This window comes from Chiloscyllium punctatum, chromosome 47 (assembly GCF_047496795.1).
Source record: "Chiloscyllium punctatum isolate Juve2018m chromosome 47, sChiPun1.3, whole genome shotgun sequence".
In the NCBI taxonomy this organism is placed as follows: Eukaryota; Metazoa; Chordata; class Chondrichthyes; order Orectolobiformes; family Hemiscylliidae; genus Chiloscyllium; species Chiloscyllium punctatum.
Genome location: NC_092785.1, coordinates 23,837,213 through 23,842,964, shown reverse-complemented (window position 1 = coordinate 23,842,964; position 5,752 = coordinate 23,837,213).

Below are 5,752 nucleotides of genomic sequence, written 5' to 3'. Positions count from 1 at the left end.
AAAATTCAATGGTGTACAACACTTACCGGGGATTGTTACTGTTGGAAGGGTCATGTAAAATAATTTCCGCATGTAATAAAATGAAAACTTCATTTTCTGCCCGAACCTCTGTGCGCAGGCAATCACTCTGCACTCAATGCCGAGGTGATACAACGTGAAAGCCTTTCATTTATAGCTGCTGACATCGCCTGGGGGACTGTTACATTACAATGTGGTTCAATTCATTTATGTAAGAATATGAGCAAGCAGGTGACAAAGGTGAGTTAACTCCCATTGGCCACAGATTATCCAATCCTTTGCAATTAGAAATGAACTGGACAGGGAGCGAAAAGGAAATCTGAGGTCACATGAAAGCTTGTGAAATCAAATAAATCTCTTGGACAATAACCTGATGTCGTGTGACTTCTGACTTTGTTCACCCCAGGTCAACACTGGCACGTCCACATAATAGCGAAAAGAAGCCAATCAAATCAAAGAGGTCCAGCATGCTCTCCAGAGAGTACCATAACAAAGAAGCAGGAACCGTTAGAATAAAAAGAACAGCCCCATCTCCAGTTTGATGAGCTGTAATTGAGGATTTTCGACTCGTGAATGGGCCTATACATTTCAGAACTGCATGGTTACTCGTGATATTCGAGGGAAGGGCTGTTTTTTTGTAAAGTGGCTTATTTATCTGTTTCTTTAATGATGATGAACCAAATATTATTAGTGTTAAACAAGGCCTACTAAGTAAGCAAGTAGATCAGATCATATGTAAACAAAGATTAAAGGCGATATTGTCATTAGCGAAATAGAAAGGACCAACATATTGATTAATCATTTTACGTTAGCATTTTCCAGGAAAATAAAGTTAATGAGTGAAATTTCACGAATATTCTTTTGGAAGAAAATTGCCATCCTCACCTCGTGTGGCCGATATGTGACTTTAGAGCGACAGCAATATGGCTGACTCTTGACTGCTGTCGGGGTTGGGCAAAAGATATGTTCTAGCCAGTGAATTCATCAAACTCAGGCCATAGATTTATGCTGCATTAATACAAAACACTGGTTCGATCTCACTTGGAGAACTGTGAGCGGATCCAGGTAGCAGACCCTAAGAAGGGATATTTTGGCCTTGGAGGGAGTACAGTGTCGTTTTGCAAGTATGATGATTGGATGTTAGTTGTGAGGTGAGACTGTAAAAAATATGCCTTTGGTCTGTAGAACCTCAAAGAGAGGGTATATAGTGATGACTTTTCCCAATGTTTGTAGATTCGAGCACAAAGGGATATAGTCTGTAAAGTATGGCTAGTGTGTTCAGGAGAGATGTTTGGAAACCCTTGCACACAAAAAGTGTGGTGGATGTATGGAACTTTCTTCCACAAGGGTATTGAATGCTGGATTAGGTGTTAATTTTATATCTGAAATAGATTTTCCTTTGTTAAGCGGCATTATTAAGGGGTAAGGCACAAATGCAGACACACGGTGTGAGTTTACACATCATGTATTGAAGGATGGAACAAGTTCATGGGATCTGAATGTTCTGTTGCTCTATTCCTATGACTATCAGTCTCCTCCCACAGACGAGAATAGAATCCTTGCAGGGTGGAAACTGGCAGTTCATCCCAGTAAGTCCATTCAGAAATGTAACCCACTCAGACCCATTCACTAACCAATAATGACCCATGACAAATGCACATAATATATATATATATTTGAACACCGTGTTCACTTCAACATGGCCATTTCACCTAACCTGCACATCTTCTCGAGTGTGGGAGAAAACTGGAGCATCCGGACAAAACCCATGCAGACACGATGAGAGTGTGCTTATGTCCACACCGGCAGTCACCCGAGGCTGCAATCAAACCCGGCTCCCTGGCATTGTGAGGCATCAGTCCTAACCACTGAGTAAACTTAGCATCTGAAAGAAGCCACGGCATTGACATCTTGCACTGTTCAGGAGAGGGCAGAACTCAGTCTTAACCCAATACAAGCCATTCGACTTTGAAGAGTTCAAATCCGGACTGATAGTCCTGACTGTGGTTTAATGCTGAGCTATACAGGTTTAATAACGTTTTTCTTTCCTTTGAATTCAACTCGACTTTGTACCTTTTTTTGTACAAACTTGCACAACTTTCCCAGTCACTTTCCAGAGAAGAAGTGTAACCCTCCACGTTTTGATGGTATTATGTCCTTTCCAGAATTGCGTGGCTTAATATATGTTATCTCTGTTTACCAAAAACAATGAAGTTTTCTTACTTCCAACTTTACTTGTCATTTGCCTGCCCACTTCACTGGTTAATGGTATAAAATTCACATGAAAATATCCCGCTAATTGACTATGCACAACTGCAATATTCGGAACACTGAAAGCAGATTTCATTTGAAATAGGAAGAATAGATAGGTAGAGATTTGAAATTTTCACTGACATTTTTAAAATTCAATTTAGTATTCAATGAATGAATGAGCCTCTTGTTGGCATACACGGACCCAAAAGCATTGGACAAGGAAGAGGCCATTCAGTCCCTTCCGCCTGTCCACAGGAACACGAAGAGACCATTCAACCCCTACTCCAATCTGTTCCATGGGAACAGGAGGAGGCTATTCAGTTCCTATTCCAGCCGGTTTTACTGGAACAGAAGGCCATTCACCCTTCTCCAGAATGTTACACTGAAAAATGAAGAGGTAATTCAGCCGCTCTCGGGCTTGTTATAGTGGAACAGGATGCCATTCAGCCCCTTCTCCAAACTGTCCGTCAGACAAATCAGGTCATTTTGCTTCTATGTGACCTGTCATACTGGAACAGGAGCAAATTGAACTCTGGCTTGTCTCCATTGATACTGTCCGACATGCAGAGCTCTTTCAGGAATTTCTGTTTTATTTCTGTTTTAGGCAGTTATTTCGGTTTTTATTCAGCCCCTTCTCCAGTGCGTAGCACAGAAGGCAGGTTTGTGGAGGTGCACATGCTAGTCTAGTGGAATGTTCGTTTGGCTGCTAACCAAAGCAGGTGCATTATGTTTTGGGAATGCGGCTTCAAATCCCATTAGAGCAGATGGTGAAATTTTAATTCAATGAATGCCTGAATTTCAAAGTCTAATGATAAACCCAAGTCGGTTCACTCATGCATTTTGGAGAGGGAAAGTGCATCCTTACCTGGTCAATACGACGGGTGACTCCAAACCTACAGTAATGGGGTTGATACATAACAGCCCTCAGGCAATAAGGCATGGGCAATAAATGCTGGCGCTGGCTAGTCACGACCACATCCAGAGACTGTATTTTTAAAAATACACCCTTCTTGATAATGATACAGAGGAAGTGGAGCAGGCATTTTCTCTCATTCTGAGACAGTAAGGAAGAAGAGCAGAATGCCATTCATTTCGACTTATGAGCACAGGAATAGCAGAATCGCAATATGTCATTCCACTTTATCTGACGTGACAAAGCAATGGCTGGAGGGAAAGGGAAGTTAGAAGGAGGAGGGATGTACGACGTATAATGCAAACTGGAATGGTAATGAGGGAGCAGTCGTTGAGGTGGAGGAAGGTGGTCCCTGGAGACAATGCAACATGGAGACAACTGATTGTGAGAATGGATGCAGTGAGAGTCAAGGATCAATGTGGATTTCTAGAAATTTGAAAGGAGTCGAGTACTCATGACCACCTTCCCATTAAATTGATTAAAGCTGGAAATAGTCTCTGTTACTGTGTTTAATTATGGCTATTGCCCTGTATGTATTCTACTCTATTTCCCTGTAGTTAAGAATTTATATTTCCCTATATGCAAAACTGTTAATCTGCATTTACTTGCTCTCTTTTCACTTGTATGTAACCCACATACTTCCCAGTTTTTAATTCTCTCCTGATTACTATGCCTTTTAGCTTCTCTCTCTCTGCATTTAAGCCTCTCCCTGTTACACAGTATTTAAGCTGTTATCTGTATTCAGTCCTGCCTATTCCCTATCCTGTATTCAATCCGCTTCCTGTTAGCCTGCAATTAATCCTAACCTATTAATCTTTAGCTATTCCTGTCTTTTTCTGTCGTCAATGCTCCATATTTCCCAGTGTTTAACCATCACTCTCTTTCCCTGTTGTCAATCCTCTCCCTGTTACTCGTTATTTAATCATGTCCTCATTGTTTTATACTTAATTCTCTCACAACTACTCTCCACTGAACCCACTCAATTTAAACCCACCCATCACAATCTTTACACATTTCTGAATTCAGTTTTCGGCCTGTTGCTCTCTAATTAGCCCTTTCACTACTACTTTCGATTCAATCATCTCCACTCTCTATTGAACCCTCTCCTCTTCCCATTACTTAATCCTCTCCATGCTCGCCTGAGTTCAATCCTCACCTCAGTACTCTCAATTTACTTTTCCTTTTCTATTACTCAGCGTTAACTCCCCTCCCTTTCCCCTATACTTAACTCTCTCTATGCCCCCTGTATTCCACACTGTCTCTATTATTCTCTATTCACTCCTCTCCCGAGTACTGTGTTAAATTCTCTTCTTTTCCACAAAAACTGGTAACTCATCACTAACTCACCCTACAGTTACGCGTGCATAGTAAATCACACTGATCAAGCTGGTTCTTGGAGTGACCTGAATTGCTGACACTTTGTCAGCAAGGACTCCTGTTAAGTTAGCTGTCCCAATCAGGCAACCCATATTCAATGAGATCCATCTGATTACAATTACTACAGCTTTCCTTGTGTTAGCCCTCTTCCTGTGCCCCTGTAATCAACAAATTTCCTCTTACTCCCTAGATACATATCCGCGATTACTTTATATTGAATTATTTTTCTGTCATCAATCATCTCCCGGTTGCATTGCTTTCAATTTTCTCTCTATTGCACTCCTTCTCACTTTCTCTCTTCCATTATATTGAAATGTCTTCGCATTACTATTCATTTACACATCTCCCTGCTTTATGATTTTACTTCCTCTCCCTTTCCCTGTAGTTAAACCTATCTTGCTCAATTGTAATCAATCTTCTTCCTATAAAACTCCATTTGCACCTCTACTATTACTTTGCATTAACTCCAACCCTCCTTATCCTCTAATTAGCCCTATCCCCCTTACTGTCTATTTAACCCTCTCCTTATTAATGTCTATTTGATCCTATCCCCATTACGGTGTGTTGAAGTCTCTGCCTTTTACCACCTTTAACACTCTCTCTCACTCTCTGTCTTCCCTGATGCTCTTCAGTATTCCCCCCCCCCCTTCCAGAATAGGTATCCTTCCCACAATAACCAGTGACTGGGATGCAGACGTGTCAAAATCTGGAAATGTTTGAGCGGAATCATTGTCGTCAACGAGGCCTGTCCTCATGGGGAAATGGGACTTGGTGTGAGAAATGATGAAGGACGGAAAATAGAGAGCAAGAATACATATGTGAACTTCATGTTGTGAGGTTTTTAGTAGTATAACCATACAGAGAAACTGCCCTGCTTCATTAAAACCAGCATGACAGAAAAGATTTATCGTGTACAGTCATCTGTGAAAATTCGAGAAGCCAAACTCTATTTAAAATAAGGATAACAACTTTATTTCTTAAGATATAACAGAGAATAGTTAACTAACAACTACTTACAACTCCTTCCTTTCAATTATATTAGAATGCCTTTCCATAACATTGGTCCGATAAAATTCCCTATTAACATTTACAAAACGTCTAATTTCAAAACCAGCCAGCTGTAAAATCTTCTCTTGGTATATTTGTCTTCTTCTTAGGGAGTTCTGTTTCACAGGTTACTGATCGATAAAG